This window comes from Ambystoma mexicanum, chromosome 1p (genome assembly GCF_040938575.1).
Source record: "Ambystoma mexicanum isolate Mex_15411 chromosome 1p, UKY_AmexF1_1, whole genome shotgun sequence".
In the NCBI taxonomy this organism is placed as follows: domain Eukaryota; kingdom Metazoa; phylum Chordata; class Amphibia; order Caudata; family Ambystomatidae; genus Ambystoma; species Ambystoma mexicanum.
The window spans coordinates 1,082,621,690-1,082,639,582 of record NC_090921.1 but is presented as its reverse complement, the minus strand read 5'-3'; positions in this window follow the sequence as shown (position 1 = coordinate 1,082,639,582).

The window sequence follows — 17,893 nt, the reverse complement described above, 5'->3', positions numbered from 1 at the left end:
TCCTTCCTTCATGCCAAAGGTTCCGTCAGACTTTCATCTAAACAAGCCTTTTTAGTTCTACCAGTTTTCTATGCAAACCCTTCTTCACCTGCTGAAAGATCTTTGCATTCACTGGATGTTGTGCATGCCTCGAAGTTCTATGTTGCAGGCACAAAGGACTTTCAAAACACTTCTTAGCTGTTCATCAGTTTTGGACCTGTGAGACATGGGAAGGCTCTGTATAAGGCTTTCATCTCTGGGTGGCTCTCCGGCTGTATCACACATTGCCATCATCTGGCAAACAGACTGCTACTAGGCTGGCTGAGAGCCCATTTCAACAGAGCCATTGCAGCGATGACAGAGCTTCTCTCTGGTTTACCCCTGCTCGACATCTTCAGGGCTGCTATGTGGACGTCTACCCACAACGTCACAAGATTCTTCTTTGTCAACAGGGATTCCAGGGAGGAGTCCCGGGTCAGCCAATCAATACTTTGCAACCTGTTTGCATGAGGGGAATCTGTTCCAGGGGTAAGTGTATTGCTTCTGTGAGCCTTGCCACCCCCCGTGGTTGTGAATATGTACTGCTGTGCAATCATATTCATGAGCATCTGCATCCATGTAAGACCCCATACTGGCGAAGGAAGCATGGGTGGGTCTTAAATGAATTCACATGCAAACCATCCCTTCTTCCGCTCTCTTGCTCTTCTTGGGTACTACTGCCACGTGCATGACCAAATCTGAAGATGGACACTAGGGGTGGAGCTTAGGAGGATGAAAGTCATTGCGGGTGCAGAATGACCCAAAGTGACAGCAATAGGCTATAGAAGCAACAAGCAGTTTAAGCTTTAAAGTGAAACTGCTTTATATTATCGAGGATTCTCAGCCTGATGACAGGGTCTATTCATGAGCATGTGAATCCATGTAAGACCCATGTTGGAAAACAGGAGTTACAGGTAAATAACTTGTTCCTTAGGCCCAGTGGGCCAACACTGGACCTGGTGACCAGAGGCCGGTCTACCCCCCTGTACCACACCATCTCCTTAATATCCTTCTGCCCATGACCAGAGGATTGAACAAAAAACATGACTCCATGGAATCTTACACAAACACCCCCTCTAGGTAACCTGCACCACCGAGCAAGTCACAGATGGCCAGATCTGGAGATACCACTGTGCAGTGTCAACGAGATCCAACAGTGGAAGCCATGCAGAAAGGTTTTGACTTAGTGAACTCCAAATTAGATGACCTGTCAGCAAACATTAGCTATAAGGAAAAAGCTCCCACAAGAGACGCGTTTGAACTACATGACTTCGCTATTACTCTCTCATACTCAATTATTCACAGTCTTTATCCATTCATATCATTCTTCCCACACAGGAACAAACCGAAAACTCATATACATATATGGTTTGTAATGGGGTTAGCACAAGTGTTCCTCAATATTCTCACAAAAATATCACATTTTGTTTTGGCAAAATTTCCCTCTATATACCCCAGCAATGCATTAGCAAGCTGGTGCCGCGAGGGAAGGAGCTCAAAGACCGCTACATTCACAAGTGGTTTTTGCAGAAAGTGTAATTGAGTAACTGCATACATAACATCTGGAATGGAATCTCCAGTTGGGAAACTCACCTGTGTAAAGAAACAGTGAGTCCAAGAAACTAACACTCAGGTGTGAAACACAACATTAAAAGTGAAATATATTGTAAAAACAAACAGAAACAGCATCTTCTACAATAAAGAGAGATATCAATTAAGAGTCCTAAGAGCAGCCAAATGATAAAAGAAGGGTCTACCCCACCACACTAAGAAATTACGATACAACAGTTTGACCATGGGGAATAGAATTCTCTTTTTGATCTTATGAAGGCCTAGGAAAAACTGAGGAGTTCTCGACCCAAGAACAGACCCCACCTTATACAGGCCGAAACACACCATTGTCGACATTTTGCTGTTTGCATTAACACAGTTATGTTAATGTTAATGTTAAAGGATATTTGTACTGCGCACTATCACCACCGGAGTGGTCCACTGGCGCTCTGGCGGCTCTGAAAAAAGGAGAGTGGGGGGGGGGGGAATTAGTGGGAATGAGCTGGAAAAGTGCAAGATAGCAGTGATGTGCTGTTGGCAGCCTCAGCCCGGTGGGTCCGTTGGCTGGGGGTGTTTTACGGTCAGTAGTCGTCGTGTTCTGTTGTTCAAGTCTATGTGCGGTTTGTTTTGTTGTTGCAGTGTAGTGAAGTTTGTGCGGTTTGCTGCGTTTGCAGTGCATGAGTGAACCAATGCAAGTATGAGACAGGGAACACAAATTTTACCAGCTGTTTTTTGTGTGTGTGTTTGCTGATGAAACTTAGCTGACAGAAATGTCTAAGATTAGCATGATTAATCAGTACTGCCAGATGCGCTGACTTAAGGCATCAAGCCCAAATGAATTATTATGTGCCAAAACTAAATGTAACATTTTTGGGAGAATATTTAGGAATACTTGTATTAACCATATTACAAACCACCTGGGTAGAAGATTCCACCAGAGGTGGAACAGAAACGGTAATGTGTTTTTTTTAATGTTTTTTTTAAAAAAAAGTTTGATACTGAAATAATAAATAGAGTTTTTTTTGTATATGAGTTTTTGATTTGTTTCTGTGAGGGAAGAATCATATGCATGGATAAAGACTGTGAATAATTGAGTATGAGAGAGGAATAGCCCGAGTCACATACTTCAAATGTGTCTCCTGCGGACATTGTCCCCTTATAGATTTCTATCCCGGTTGAGAGAGACAGTGGTCCAGGCCCCACCTTTTTTAGGCAAATATTAGCTCACTGCAAACTCAGCTTGAGAAGGAAAGTGGCCGAACTACCCATGCTGAAACTAGAAATGGTGACACCAAAGATAGGATGACCATGATGGAAACTGACATTTCGATCCACAAAAAAGAATTGTCACTCACCAGAATCAAATGTGAAGACTTATATTCCTGAACCCCGCAAACAAATATACACATTCATCGGATGCCAGAGATATCCATCGAAGGGCCCATGGAGTTGTTTGTGGAACAAATCCTGAATGTAATCCTAGATAAACCACAATTCACCTCCCAGTTCATGGCCCTGCAACCACCCCCCAAACCAGGGGCCAGCTGAGAGCTATCATAGCATGGCTGCTTAGCTGCAGAGACGGATCTACGAGATTACTACGCATCGGGAAATCGCAAAGTCCCGTTGCCCAGTGATCACGAAGATCACTATCTGCCATCCCCCTTCCCCTGGCCCCCCACTTACCTTTTTCAGCAGCACACACAGAAGTGTGCTGCTGTCTCTTCTGTACCCCTGCGGCGCTAGTTCCCTCCCACTAACCTGGGTCGAAGCTGGTGCTTTTTTTCCTTTTGTTTATTTTTTCTTTATTGTCCCCCGCTTCCAATGTCATGGAAGCCAGGGAAACCCTGAAGCCCATAATGTCGAGCAAGGGGGTGGGTAACATCCCTGCAACCGCCGCTCCCCCTGTTCGGCATTATGGGCTTGGATTTTTGGTCAAAGCCGAATGCGCTACAAGCACGGATTCCGAGTTGTTTTTCTGAAGTTTTGGGGTAAACCCGCAGAGACAGAGATTCGATCCTTAAATTGACCAGGGAATACTGCGAGCTACGCTATGAGTCCAGCAGAGTGTACGTTTACCCAGACTTTGAGCCGACTGTCCAAGCAGCACATAGATCATTCAGCTTGATTATGCAGCTCCTCAGACACAGGCAAGCACTGTATGCAAAGCGGTTTCTGTTTAAGCTTAGAGTTCAATTTGGATGCCACGCACACTTCTTTACACTGCCTCTCGATGCAAAATCATTCATTGCGGCTCATTCCGTGTTTGGTGGTATCTCGGCAGTAAAGCTGCCAAGATACCACCAAACTGTATTACGGTTACCGCCACTTGGTCGGGCAGTATTACAAGTGGTGGTAGTGGGTGTTAGTCTCAATTAATTGGAGTCCATAGATGGTAATTCTCACGCCAGTAATACTGCCAAAGAGGCCGTATTATGGAGGTAAAGCTTTGAAATTACCTCCAGCTTTTAGCTGGAGGGTTTTCCATCTCCTCACCACCATACTCATAGTTGTGCGGTGCGGTAATGAGGTATTAACAGAATTACTGCCACATTTTTACTGCACCGCCCAACTCGCAATGAGCATGATTGAGTCTACAATACCCCCAGCGTCACAGAGACGGATGTGCACATTGAAGAAAACATTTGCAGAAATGAGAGCTCCTGTGACAGAAGAGAATTAATAACACTGTTACAAGCCGCTTCTGTTATAATTCCATAGTCTTGGATAGGTGGGGTGGCAAGCTGCTTGTTAGTTGTATCTCCATGTCGCTACAGCCGCTACCCTGCTACTGTACTGGCTTGTGGCTGGGTCTGGTTTGTAGGCTGGGCATGGATCATAAATACCGAAACTCCTTGGTAATAATCTGGAGGAGTGGGAGTGGTAACAGTGGAACGCATATGTGCAGTGGTTTATGTTACTGCTCTGAAGCTGTATTATTGCATCAACAAGAGTGCTTAATATTTATGTATTTTTGGGTGCCCCTCTCATGCGTTGAAATGCTAGCATGCTGCTTGCAAAGCCCCCTCACCCCCCACACCCTCTTGAATTCTCAATGTTCGAGTATTTGGTTGTGGGTGATATGGGTTTCACTGTCAAGTTTGGATGGGCAGTGTGGGGTGGGGGTTGTTTTTGGACTCAGTTATAATGTTGCCTCAATGTGGCTCTACACTGCCCAAGACATTATGCTTCAAGGTATAGAAATTACAATTGGTAACCAGTGTATTGACAATACTCCAATAGGTCATATTTACACATAATCCAGTGAAAACCAGGAAACTGGTGGCATATATTGAACGCCACTGACCCCAAGTAGTGATGTTGCAAGAAACACATGCAATGACCGCTGTCCAAGAAGACTTTGCTCCCAGGTGGGGGAAAGCTAATTTAACACCTCATACCCATCGCAGGAACACAGGGTGCTTACTCTAATCCATCATATGCTCCCCTTCCAACTAGCCCATTCAATACTGGACCCTTGCAGCAGGTATGTTCTACTATGAGGGAAGGTGGCAGGCACTGATGTTGTTCTGAGTCATGCCTACAACCCCTGCATAGATGAACCTACATTTTACACACAGCTTCAGCCATTGATGCTTGGGAGCGTCTCCCAATGATATGGAGAGGCGACTTCAACAAAATCTGGAATTTGGAGATAGATCGCCCCGCCAGAACCGATAGGACTCCAACCAGTGCAGCTAAGGCTATTGTACAAGTTATGGAACAGTTCCGGCTACAGACGCCTGAATAATTTTACACCCTGGAACCAGACAAAACATGTGTCACCCCACAGTACATGATATGATGTCTTGTATTGACTACTGGCTGGTCTCCTCTCTCCTCTTCATTACTTGACCTAACAGTGAATTGTGATATAATACCCGCACCTACTCGGATCATTCTCTGGCCTTGACAAAGACTTAGGTCGAAACACGTGTTGGCTCCTTTCTCACATATACCTAGCAACCATGTTAGATCAAGCGAATATCTTTCCAACGAATAAACCTTACATGCGAACACGAACCAAGAGTTGCTAATTTCTTCCAAACCAATAAACAGGAAACTATTGGTTCCAACCATTTACAGCACCATTACCAAACAAGGTTTGCATGTTCACCCATGATTAATATCATTGGGAACCTTTGGAGTTTTTGGTTTCTAGACAAACCATGTTATAGGCTGCAGGACATATTGGACCATTGAACATAAGCAATTAGTTGCCCAGGGGACCATCAACTCTTCAAAACCTCCTCAAACCCGACTGCCTCTTCGGTATCCTCTCACAAATCAATCCTCAGGCGAACACTGTGGACACAACTCTTGATGCAGAGAAAGCGTTCATCTTGGTCTCTTGGGATTTACCCTTTTCAGTGCTAGACTCTTATCCGCTGGGGCCTTTCTTTATCAAGTGCATCTGGCTATTGTACCCCACCCCCCTGGTCAGAATATGGGTGAACAGGGTCCTTTCATCTACGATACCTCTGGGAAAAGGCATGAGACAAGGTTGCCCCGATGCACCCTCCTCTTCACATTGTGCATTAAGCTCTTTGCGGAGCTTATCCACACAAAGCATGCGCATTGTGGCCTAGTATTTCAGGCCCCCCATTCTCCTTCTTCTCACCTATTTCCGAAGATGATGTCATATCTATGATCCTATGGACTGGTCCTACGGCTGCTCCTCTGGATCCTCGCCCAGTTTCTTTGCTTAAATCTATCTACCCTGCTCTTGCTTCTTTTCTTACTACCTTATTCAATCTCTCGCTGCTCTCAGGTTCCTTTCCTTCACCCTTTAAACATGCCACCGTCCTACCGCTTCTCAAAACATCTTCTCTTGACTCTTTTGTTCCCTCTCATTTCTGCTCTATTTGGCTTCTGCCGTACTTATCTAAACTCTTGGAGTGTCTGGTTCACTCACGGCTTGCCCCTCACCAATTTGGTTTACACTCTGGCTTTTCCATGGAAATCACTCTGTCTTGTGTGTTTCTGTTTCTATTTGTCACACACACCATCTAAAACTTTCCTCTTTAATGATTCTTTTTGATCTCAGTGCAGCCTTCAACACTGTTGACATCCCCACTCTCCTTACAACTCTTTCCTCCTTTGGCCTCTTTGCCCCTGTGTTTATCTGGTTCTCCTCTTACCTCTCTAACCGCTCTGATTCTGTTTCTTGGAAGGTATCTTCTTCCTGTTCTTTTCCTCTTTCTCATGATGTCCCGCCAGGGTCTGTCCATGGTCCTGTCATATTCTCCCTTTACACTTCGTCTCTTCCTGCCCTAATCAGGGAGTTTTGGGTTTCAGGCACCACCTTATGCTGATGACACCCAGATTCTTCTCTCATTTCCCACCTTTTCTGATTCTATTCCTTGCTGGCTTTCCTCTTGCCTATCTGCCATCTCTGATGCATTTTCCTCCATTGCAACTTCCCTTATCCACTCTAGCATGGAGCTTGGGGGTTATCTTTGACCCCACTTTCTCCTTTCAAACTCATATCTTATCTTTATTGCGTTCCTACCACTTTCATCTGTTTAACATCTGGAACATTCTCCACTTGTTGACTTTCTCTTCCACTAAAATTCTGCTTCATCCCTGGTCTGTCGCACAATTATGACTGTTCCTCGATCTGCGTTGCCTTACCTAACTACATCTTCCTTCCTGTTTGTTCTATCTTGCTCTCTGCAGTAAGGATTCTGCTCAGTCTTCCTCCTTCTGTTCATATTTCCCCTTATCTTTCCCACCTCAAATGGCTACCAGTTCAGCGTTGCTGCAACTGTGTAATTTTCTTTGTCTTGTCTTTAAATGTCCTTACTTACCTCTGTTCCTTGATTTCTCTTTACCAACCCTCTCAGAATCGTCAGTCTTCTTCTTAATTATTTCTTTCCGTTCCCCACCCGTCTTGCCCAGCTTCTCGCTTCTGTACATTCCAGCTTCTTGCCCATAAAATCTGGAATTCTCTCCCATTTGAAATCCGTTCTTGTCCCTTTCTTTCCCTGTTTCAAAAATGGCTCAAGTCACACCTTTTCCATCTTTCCTTTTCCTGAACACGGTCTACTCTCTTGCTCTTTGATCCTCACTCTTCATTTTGGCTGACTTCTCATTTTATTGTACCACATTCTTTTTGTCAAAGCGCTTTGTATAAAAGTACTCTATAAGCACTGCAAATAAATAAATAAAAAAATATCTCTATAAGCGGACGATGCTCCACTCTATGTCCATGATCCAGAACTGAATCTCCGCTTCATCCTGGAAGACAAGCAGAATTCCTCTCAGTACTTGGGGTACCGCATACATTGGTCAAATCCGAGTTGTCGCCGCTAACACAAAACACAACCCCGACCCCTGCAGAGATATGATGGGATTGTTGTGGGCTCCCGAGACAATCACATACCTAGGGATTAGAGTATCCAAATCCACCAGATCACGGTATGCCGATTACTTTGCCACTTACCTCCCACTCTCCTAATATGGCTTCCTGTGGATTTCATACACATGCCTCCGGTACAGGAATTCTGGTCTGGTGTTGCAGACGCATTAGCAGAAATGACGGGTGTATCACCAACATTGACACAACAAAATACTTGCTGGGGGATGTAGGCAAGTCAGCTGTGGAAAAGTGTAGATTAGTTCATCTATTTTGCCTAATAGCCAAGAAATGTATCCTTAAATGTTGGAAATCATATATGGCCCCTACACACTCTGTATGGCAGAATGAACTTGCATATTCAACATGAAAGAGAAGAGACATACATTGCCACCATCCACCAAACTTGTTGCCATAAGAATATATGGGAGAGATACCGGGTCTATATGTACAATACAAGGGCTGCAGCTGCTGCCATCATGTGCAATGCAAACCTGCATATCATGTAGTGATTGATTCTATCGCCTGAATCATATGCCCGCTTTATAAGAAGACCAATAGAGGGATAAGAGTTAGTGCATAATGTTCATATAATATACTGTAACTAATGTACATGCAGATGAGGACTGATGCCAAAAAATAACCTTACAAAAAGAAAAGAAATAGCTGGCAAGATAGCACAGTGGGTTAAGTGCTCACTGCTGGAATCTATGTATGATTTTCAAGTAACTGTTTCAATAATAATAATAACAATTTAGAATTTATATAGCGCTACGAACCCTCAGGTATCTGAGCACTGCTTATTATTAACCACAGTGTGTGGTGTATCGACCGCAGAAGGATGAATGGCTGAGTTTGGCCTTGCCGGGATTTGAACCTGTGTCAGAAGACTCTGCACAGATGTCAAAGCAAGCGCTGTACTATTGGATCGGCTTTCAATCCTAGCAAGGTCTACTCACTCTTTTATCCTTCTGAGGTCAACAAACGAGTATTCATCACGGTGGCTGAGTAATAATAATTTTGTATGATTGTTTTTTGTAAAGTGTTTTGGCGAAAGCGCCGTATAAGGAATGGATTATTATAAATGCTGAAATGTTATCAGCAACTGTAAGTACCTCCCCCAAAATATAACTCATGGACTCACCACTGTTCAACCCCCCACCCCCTTCAATACCCCATATGCCTCATCAGTGTTTCCACAGCTTTTGTTATAACGGCTAGCCCATGCCTCAACTAGCATAACTGGTCCAAGTTTACAAATCTGAATTTCTCATGATGCTCCATGGCTGTGAATATTTTAAATGATCGTTGTTATGTCTACACCCTTTCCAAGTACACAGGGGCATCGGGCTGTGGGGTTTGCGTTGTGGGGTGTTAGGCCAATCACATCTGGATATAACCAACCTGGCCTTTATGAAGATTTTAAATAACCTCTGTTGATGGGCTCTGGATCTACAGCATTTTAAGGGGCACTCTGTGCTTTTAGGGGCCCTATAAACTGAGTAGCTACCCCACGCTGTAGAGATGGACCTGCTGTAACAACGCCTCTGTTTTCAACTTCACATGCTGAATCATTCCTTGTACATTGGGGGCTGGTTAAACGAGATTGTGCTTTAGCGGTTTGCTTTCCTTGTGACAGCTTCTTTTTTATTCTGAAATTCAATGGGTCAAGCGGCTCTGTTTCTTTTTCCAAATTAAGGTTAAAGAGGCTATGGCAGTCACCTGGAAGTTGCATTTTGCACCTGTGGTAATGTTGTACAGTACAGTAAGTCATCTATGCTTGCATGTAGACACCTGACTTTGGATTTCAAGCGATTCAAAGGTAAGACCTGTTAGTTTACAAGTGCACATGTGGGCTACATTCTGTCTTTCCTGTGCTTGACTTTGCAGGTGTACAGGGCTGATGAGCCAGGACTTCAATCTCCTGCAATGTAAAGAAACCATCAGTGTTACATTGTAATGCAATGACACATTCATTTATATCACTGTACCACACATACCAAGGAATAAAGGGTGCTACTGCTAACATGCTAACAAGTTGAGATCTTTCTGCATGTTCATCATGGTCTAACTCTTCTACAGTATGAACAAGGACATTGGAATGGCATTGTCTGATGATGAGGTCTGCTGAGAAAATTAAAACATTGATTGAGTAACTTCTGCTTTCAAAAATGTTCTCTCTCACACATGAAGGTTGCAAGCAGACATGGGTACAGTCAATATCCAATATGATTTTGGGGAAATTAATTAAACAGTACAAAGCAGCCTTAGTTCCGGACAGTTCTTCTGTCCAGTAGGAAATGTGATGTACCTCACCACCTTTCATAGAATTATATTCAACACCTATGATAGCACATTCGGGAATTATAGGTTGGGATAAGCCAGCCACCATTTCCACAGTACCTTGAAAGGAACCAGTTGCACAAAAGTGCAACACACCTACCAGTTTAGGCACAGGAGGGATAGTTGCTCAAATAGTATAATTGGCTTCCAATTTATCCTTAGTTGTGTCCAAAATATCTACTTTCTTTCTGTGGACTAAGGCAGTAATATGTTAGCACTTGCACATCTGACATACAAACATGTTCATCATTGAACTGTATATTCTCGCCTTCATCTTCCATCTGTACAAATCCACCACAGGTGGTACATTGTCCCCAGCGGGTTTAGTAGCATCAGCGGCCAAGTCCAATGCTGGGACTGGAATGGTAGCCATCTGAAATGGGAAAGTGTCGAAATCACTTTGGAAAACTACGAATGGCACGGGACATATGTAGTACCTGTCACACACTGCACTGGAATACATTTTTACTGTTTCTACAACATTGCAAAAGTACGTAACAAATGTAAACATGTTTGCACTGTGAAACTATTGTTAAAGAAGCTCAATAAGTAGCATATCTACTTTCGTCCTGCATCACATTGTTCGTAGTGTTACAACAAATGGCATTGCCGTGATGAAAAAGTGCAAAACCCGTAAGCCGCACCTGTATACAGGTGGCATTACTACTAAACGTATGCCGGTGTCATGACAAGCAAAGGTAAGCATATCTATTAGGGAGATTTTCCTTAAGCCCAGGGGTCAGGGCCTTTAAGTATGTCTTTCTCCCTTAGGTACCAGGGAGTCGTTTAGGTCTGACCAGGCTCTCTAAGTGCTAGTGCTGCAGAGCAGCCCAGGCTTAACCGTAGAAGGCGCGAGGGGTGGCTAACAGGTACAGTACACACTTTATACAAATACAAATGAGAGATTGTCCACACACTATATTTTTCTAAAAATATATTCTTTGTATAGAAAAGGCACGAAATACATCACTACACTAGCAGGTAAGTACATGTTACCACACAAATATGTTATTGGGATTTATGTTCGGATTCATACCATGCACCACTGCCATTTGCATGGTCTCCAGGCACTCTGGAGGATCTGAAAGAGAAGGAAGTGTTGGGGTTAGTGGGGAGAGAGGGAATTTGCGAGGGTGCTTCCCTGCTGTGTTGATTCCAGAAGAACAGAAGTAGCTTAAGCTCTGCTGGCAGACCTCTTCCTAGAGTCATGTGACTAGAGCAGAGAGGCGTTTGTGTCTGGAGGGGTGCCTTGCGTGCCCATGGTACTAGGGTGCTTTGGTCTGGGTTGTGGTATGTAAATTGATTGTAGAGGTCTATCCTTCTGTAGTTTGGTGTCCGTTGGGGGAGTTATCCTTGCACCTCGAAGTAACCGAGATGGACACGGGGCACCTTATACATTTTCTATTAAACAAATAAACATTGTTCAGTTGACATGTGCGAATGGCTTTGTTGGTATGCATAGAATGTGTTTGAGTGTATAGGTTGAGAGTGTTTGTCCTGGGAGCTTATTTTTAGGGCCTGGTGGGCAACTTGGAGCATCCATCTGGTCTAGTCATGGCAACCTCACGAAAGGGCTTAAGGCAATGTTTCAGTTATTGTGCACTTTGGGCAACAGTTTAACAGTTCAGAATCATGTTTTCAAGACTACTCAAAAGATAAATAAAGAGCCTTTCTTTGAGGAGAAAATGTGGTTACAGGCAAATAAAATGCTTTTTCTAGGTGGGACTTTAAAGAGTTTTTAAAGCGGTCAAAGGGAGCCAGTTTGTGTGGTTTGGGACAGGCGTTTGCGGGAAAGAGTTACCTATTGTGAGAAGTGTGCAAAGGAGCAGTCTCTGCAGTTCTAATGGCATTCACGCCACAGAGGAAGAGGAGACTCCCAGATTGAGATCCAGATAAAGAAATTTCTCGCCAGCAGTGTCAGAGAGTTGTGTGAGCAAAACCCTTGGTCCAAGAAGCAGTTCTGCAGTAGATGCTTTTGCGGTTTCCAGTAATGTTAACTGTGCACAATGCTTGTTGACTAGTGGAGCGTGAAAAGTGCTGGTACTGAACTTCGGTCTTTCCTTGTGGCAGCAGGCCTTCCAGGAGTGCAGGAGAAGAATGCCAGCAGAGTCCCAGGCGAGAAGTGAGGGGGTCTTCTTTTACCCCTCTATGGTGGCAGTGAATTACCATCACACACCATGCAGCATTCAGAAAGAGAGGTGGTCAGCCATTACCTGACCATCCCTCCAAACAGACCTAAGCACTCGGGAAGGGCTCACATACACAAGGAAATGGAATCCGCACTATCCCAGGGAGTTTCTGCATAAGCCAGTCAGATCTGGATTCATGGTGGATATATCCCCCAGTCCTGTGACCAAATATGGTTACTTCCTCTCATACACACAAAGGAGACAAGGAATAGTCATGTGACCCCTCAGGTATTTCAGGCAAACAAAGACTACCACCATTTTGTGAAATGGGGAGTGGACCAAAAAGAACCCCAGCCAGGTCCAATGGTTTCCACCAAGTGAAAGACATATTACGCAAAGTAGAAACCACCACCATTCGAGCAACGTGAATAACAGAGAGTTGCTACCCTCTCAGGGACACTAGGTGATCACTTTGGTTGCCCCTGGCATAGAGTCTCAAGGACTTTTAAGGGAGAGCACAAAATACAGAGCTACTCTCTCAGCCAGGCTTGTAGATGAAGCCTTGCTGGAAGGATAAAGAAAAGCCAGAATAATGATAGGTGCTATTAGAAGAAAAACCAAGTACTGCTATGGGGATCTTAGCCTACGAATGCAATCCTTCTTTGAGGTTTTGAGAGGAAGGAATGTGCTGTCCTTAGAGAATGAGTCACTGCTCACATATAAGTATGGGTCACTTACATGAGTGGTTTCTTTATACCCAGGAACCGCTCCAAAGATAAACTCTGGGAATGGTCTTATCCTATTAATACAAGTGTATGATCTACAATTCCCTGCTGCAGTAAGTGCATCTTCAGTTGAATGTTAAATCTATCCCCAATAGTGCAAGGTCAGTTAGCACATGGATTCCATAAATAGATCCCCCCCCCCCCCAATCAGAGTGCTCGGAATGCAGTATGTACTCTCTGGCATAGATTTCATTCCAGACATTCTGACTTGAGCTGCAGCCTAAAATCATTCACTTTCCCTTTAAGTGGCGCACCTTCATGTTTGCATAGCTTTATTTACCTGGGAAGGGGTCATAATTGCATGATATTTTGACCCTTTTCCAACTTTTAGCCCAAGGATTCGCCTTGGGCAATCATTTGGGTGTGATTCATTATCCCACGATCATGACACCTCCCTCGGTCTATAATGCTTAATTAATTGAGCCCGTAATCTTTTGAAAGCTGATGAAAATGGATAATATACTTTCGTCTTGCAATGCCTATGCCATGGAAAAAAAGTGGAAAATGTCCGACCATCACATTAATATGAACGGGGTGTACCAACAGTAGCAAAGAGAATAATAAAAGGGAAATCGGAAGACTAGGGATTGCAAATCTTGGAGTGTAGGGACCCATGTTGGACAGGAAGATCAATTATGTAAGATGAACATGACATTACTAATGAATAGAAGGGGAGCCATCAAACACAGGTTGTTTAAGGCGGGAGGATAGCTCCGGGGCAAAACTGTTGTCTTGGAAGCAAGACAACACAGAGCAACACAGGTTCGAATTTGTGTCCCGCACATAATGCCACATGATCAGCAAACTGGTCAATTGTAAAATGTGATCATGATATTTATTGATTTATTGAAGATGGTCCCAATTAATCCCTTGGATTTACACCGGCTTGGCTTGAGGCCAGGTTGTAGAATGCAGCTTGTGACAAGTTCCATGCTGGACCAGATCCAGGTGCAGGTGGACGCAGTTGCTGCAGGTACTCAACTGGCCCGACGCTTTTGATACAGTGGACCATTGCACTCTGCTCAATCGTCTGAGTACAGTAGGGTTTTGTGACACATTGTTAAACTAGATATCATCCTATCTATGAAAAAACAGCACTCTGAACAACTGGCTGTGCACAACTCGGAATTGTGAAGCTTCATGATAACACCTAGGCCATCATGTCGCCCCCCCCTCTGTGCCACGTGACTAGCTAGCTAGGCACCCTCTGCCCCTTTGCTCCCGACCACCATGTACAGCTGTACGCCTCCTCTGTGCCACTCTGTATCCTACCCCCACTGTATATCTGTTATGGTCTGATGTCTGAAAAACACTCTGTTATGCATCTGTACTGTATACCTGTGTAAAGTGCTCCATTGTGTATATGTATTGTTGTATACCTCTGTAAAGTGTTCTGTTGCTTCTCGAAGCTAGGTCTGCACTCAATAAATACAATAATAATAATAATAATAATAATAATAATGAAAGGACTGTTATTTTTTTAGAAATTATGCTGAGGATACACATTTTTGGGTACAATTGCCCATGGATTGTATTTTTAACTCTGCTCTTCTCAAAGGAAACTGAAAAGTCTTCATCGATTGGTACAACTGATGCCATAATTGACTGCCCTTTAAACTGGCCCCGGACCCTGCACAGGGCCAGGTGCACTAGGCATATGATGCGATAATATGATATGGCATTTATAACGCGCCTGTGTGTGTGTTTCCAGGCGCGACAAGACATGGAGGGGGAAACATAGGGAGGACAAAACAACAATCTTACTAGGCCCTGTGTCATTCAGATTGCACAAGTGCAGGGAAGTGGAAGGGGAGAAGTGCAGGGTGTAAGGGGAGGGAGAAGCGCAGGTAACTCAAAAAGTGCAGCCAGTGTGTTGCTCAGTGCAGGTAACTCAAAAGTGCAGCCAATGGGTGGCACAAAGTGCAGAGAGAAGGGACTGTATTGTTGAAGATACAGACCACAAGTGCTAGGGGAGCCGAGAGGCAGTGCAAAGTGCAACTGGACATGCAAGAGCCTGGGTTCAAGTTCAGAGGGTAGCCAGGTGACCAGTGCTTGGAGCAGTTGGGATATTAGCAGGGGAGAGGAAGATAGAAAGTGGAGGTGGTTCTGCTCACGTTTGAGAGAGGCAGGGAGGCTGCTCCAGCGGGAAGCCCCAGCCAAAGAAAGAGATCTACCACCAGCTTGTTGCTTGGAGAAACGACTGACCCTGAGGGAGTTGGAGGTGGAGGGGTGAAGAACTCAAGTAGGAAGGTATTTATAAAGAGAGAGTTGGAGGTATTGAGAACTCAATCCCAGGTCTTGTGGACAATGCAGAGGGTCTTGAACTTAATCCTTGCAGCCACTGTGAGCCAATGAAGATAGAGATCTGCTCCCACCTCTCTGCTTGCAAAAGCAACTGACACTCAGGGAGTTGGAAGTGGATGAGCGTAGAGCTTGAGAGGGGAGATGTTTAGGAAGAGAGAGTTGAAGGTAGTGTGGCCCCAGGCCCCAGAAAGCTTTGTGCATGATGCAGACAGTCTTGAACTTGATCCTTGCTGCCACAGAGAGAGAGAGAGAGAGAGAGAGAGAGAGAGAGAGAGAGAGAGAGAGAGAGAGAGAGAGAGAGAGAGAGAGAGAGAGAGAGAGAGAGAGAGAAAAAGGAGGGAGCTGGTGTTCTGATGAGGAGGATCTCAGTCTTACTGCATTACTGGCATTAAGGCACAGATCATTGTTGGCACACCATTCCTGAATTGCGGTCAGACAATCTGGAATGAGAGAAGGAGAAGAGGTGGCTGAGGGGAGCCTGAAGGAAAGCTGGCTGTCTTCCGCATAACACTGAAGTTGGAGCAGTAGGAAGTGATGCAGTGGGCAAGAGGTTCCAGGTATTTGTTGAAAAACCAGGGAGAGTGGTTAGACCACTGGGGAACACCAACACTGGAGAGAGAGATAGAGGAGAGGAAAGACCCCAGTCGGACCATTGCACGTTTGCTACCTTTACCTCACTTGGGATAAGCACCCTAGGTACGCCAGGCGCATGGGGGATTAGAGAGCAGATGTAGCAATATCCTACAGATCTCTCTCTCTCTCCCCACCATTCCTGAAATGGCTATACCTTATGTTATCTGCTGTGAAACCATGTGCATTTGCTTTGGGATTGTCACGATCCATGCCCCGGACCCCCTCAGGTATAACAGCCCCCTGGCAGCAGTGGGGCTAAAGCCCTTAACACCAGCCCCAAGGGCCTTAGAACTCCATCAGAAACATACATGGAGTCAGTCCTGGAGCCTTTGGCGCCAGGCTCATTATCATGAACAAAGCAATACCAGTTTTGGACCTTAATCAAACATGGAGGCCTATTACACAGCTCAGTTCTTTAGAACCAAGCCATGAAGTCTGGTGTTTTGGGTGTGGCTGGGCCTGGAACTATTTGGCCTGGAACTACTTTACCTGGGCTTTTTAAACCACACCCAAACAGCAGAACACGCTTCGTGTTATTCTGCACTCCTGCAGCGTAACACTCACCGTGTCCAGCTCCTGCTCATCTGCTTCTACAGTGGCCCGATCCTATAGCCCTAGATCCGGATTCCATTAATAACCTGGAAGAACAAGAACAGCATTAGCGAGCAAGAACACTTACCTGTGAAGTAACCGGCCTTGAATCCATCCTGCGCTTCGCTTACCTCACCCATCTCCGCAGTTCGCCGCAACCTGCAAAGGTAAAGAAACAAGGACAGCATTAATAACAATTCTTACCTGGGCAAGAAGCGAGTCCTGGCAGCACCCTGCGCTTCTCTTACCTCACCCATCTCTGGGTTTCACTGCAACCTGCAAGGGAGAAGGAACAAGGTCAGCATTAACAAAGGACTTACCTGGGCAAGCAGTGCTTCGATCGCTCATCACTCCGGAACATCACCGCAACCTGGTCAAAGAAGAGAAGAGAACACAGGTTAGCAATTAACACCAATAAACAGCGCAGCTCTACGTGCATCAATAACTCACGTGGTCTTCGCCATCGGCACAGCAACTCCGAGATCGCAACCATCCCTGTGAAAACAAAAAGAGACATTGGGCCTCATTACACGGTAGGCGGTGAGCCATGGCGCTATTAGCGCCATGGCTCATGCTGGTAAAATACCGGCACCGCCTTGGTGGAAAGGGGATTTACCGCCCCATTCCAAGGTTGGAGGGGCGGTAAATCCCCCTTCCACCATTGCCCTTCCCCATTCCCATTTCTGCCCCATAGGGCTCTATGGGAATGGGGAATGCGCTAATTACGGCACCGCAATTTTGCGGTGCCGTAATTAGCTCCGAAGTCCCTTTGCGGGTTGGATTTTAACGCCTGCAAAAAGCAGGCATTAAATCCCCCAACCCGCAAAGGGACCTCGTAGTAAGGCGGTAAGGATTTACCGGTACCGGTATTTTACCGGTACCGGTAAATCCTTACCGCCATCCGTGTAATGAGGCCCATTGTTAGGGAACAGCGTAGTGGAGCAAGACGCAGAGAACACAGAAAACAGAGGGAAAGAAAGAGACAGAATAATGACATAAGAGACATTATAATTCACCTAGAAGACAGCAAGCAGAGTCGGAGTCACAGCCGGTCAGGACCCGACATAAGGGCACACGGACCAGTGAGGCAACTAGGTCCACGGAACGCCCGCACCAACCACGCGCCCCTGCACAGAGACGCAGGATGGAGAGTTCAACGCACATAAACCTAAGGTGAGCAA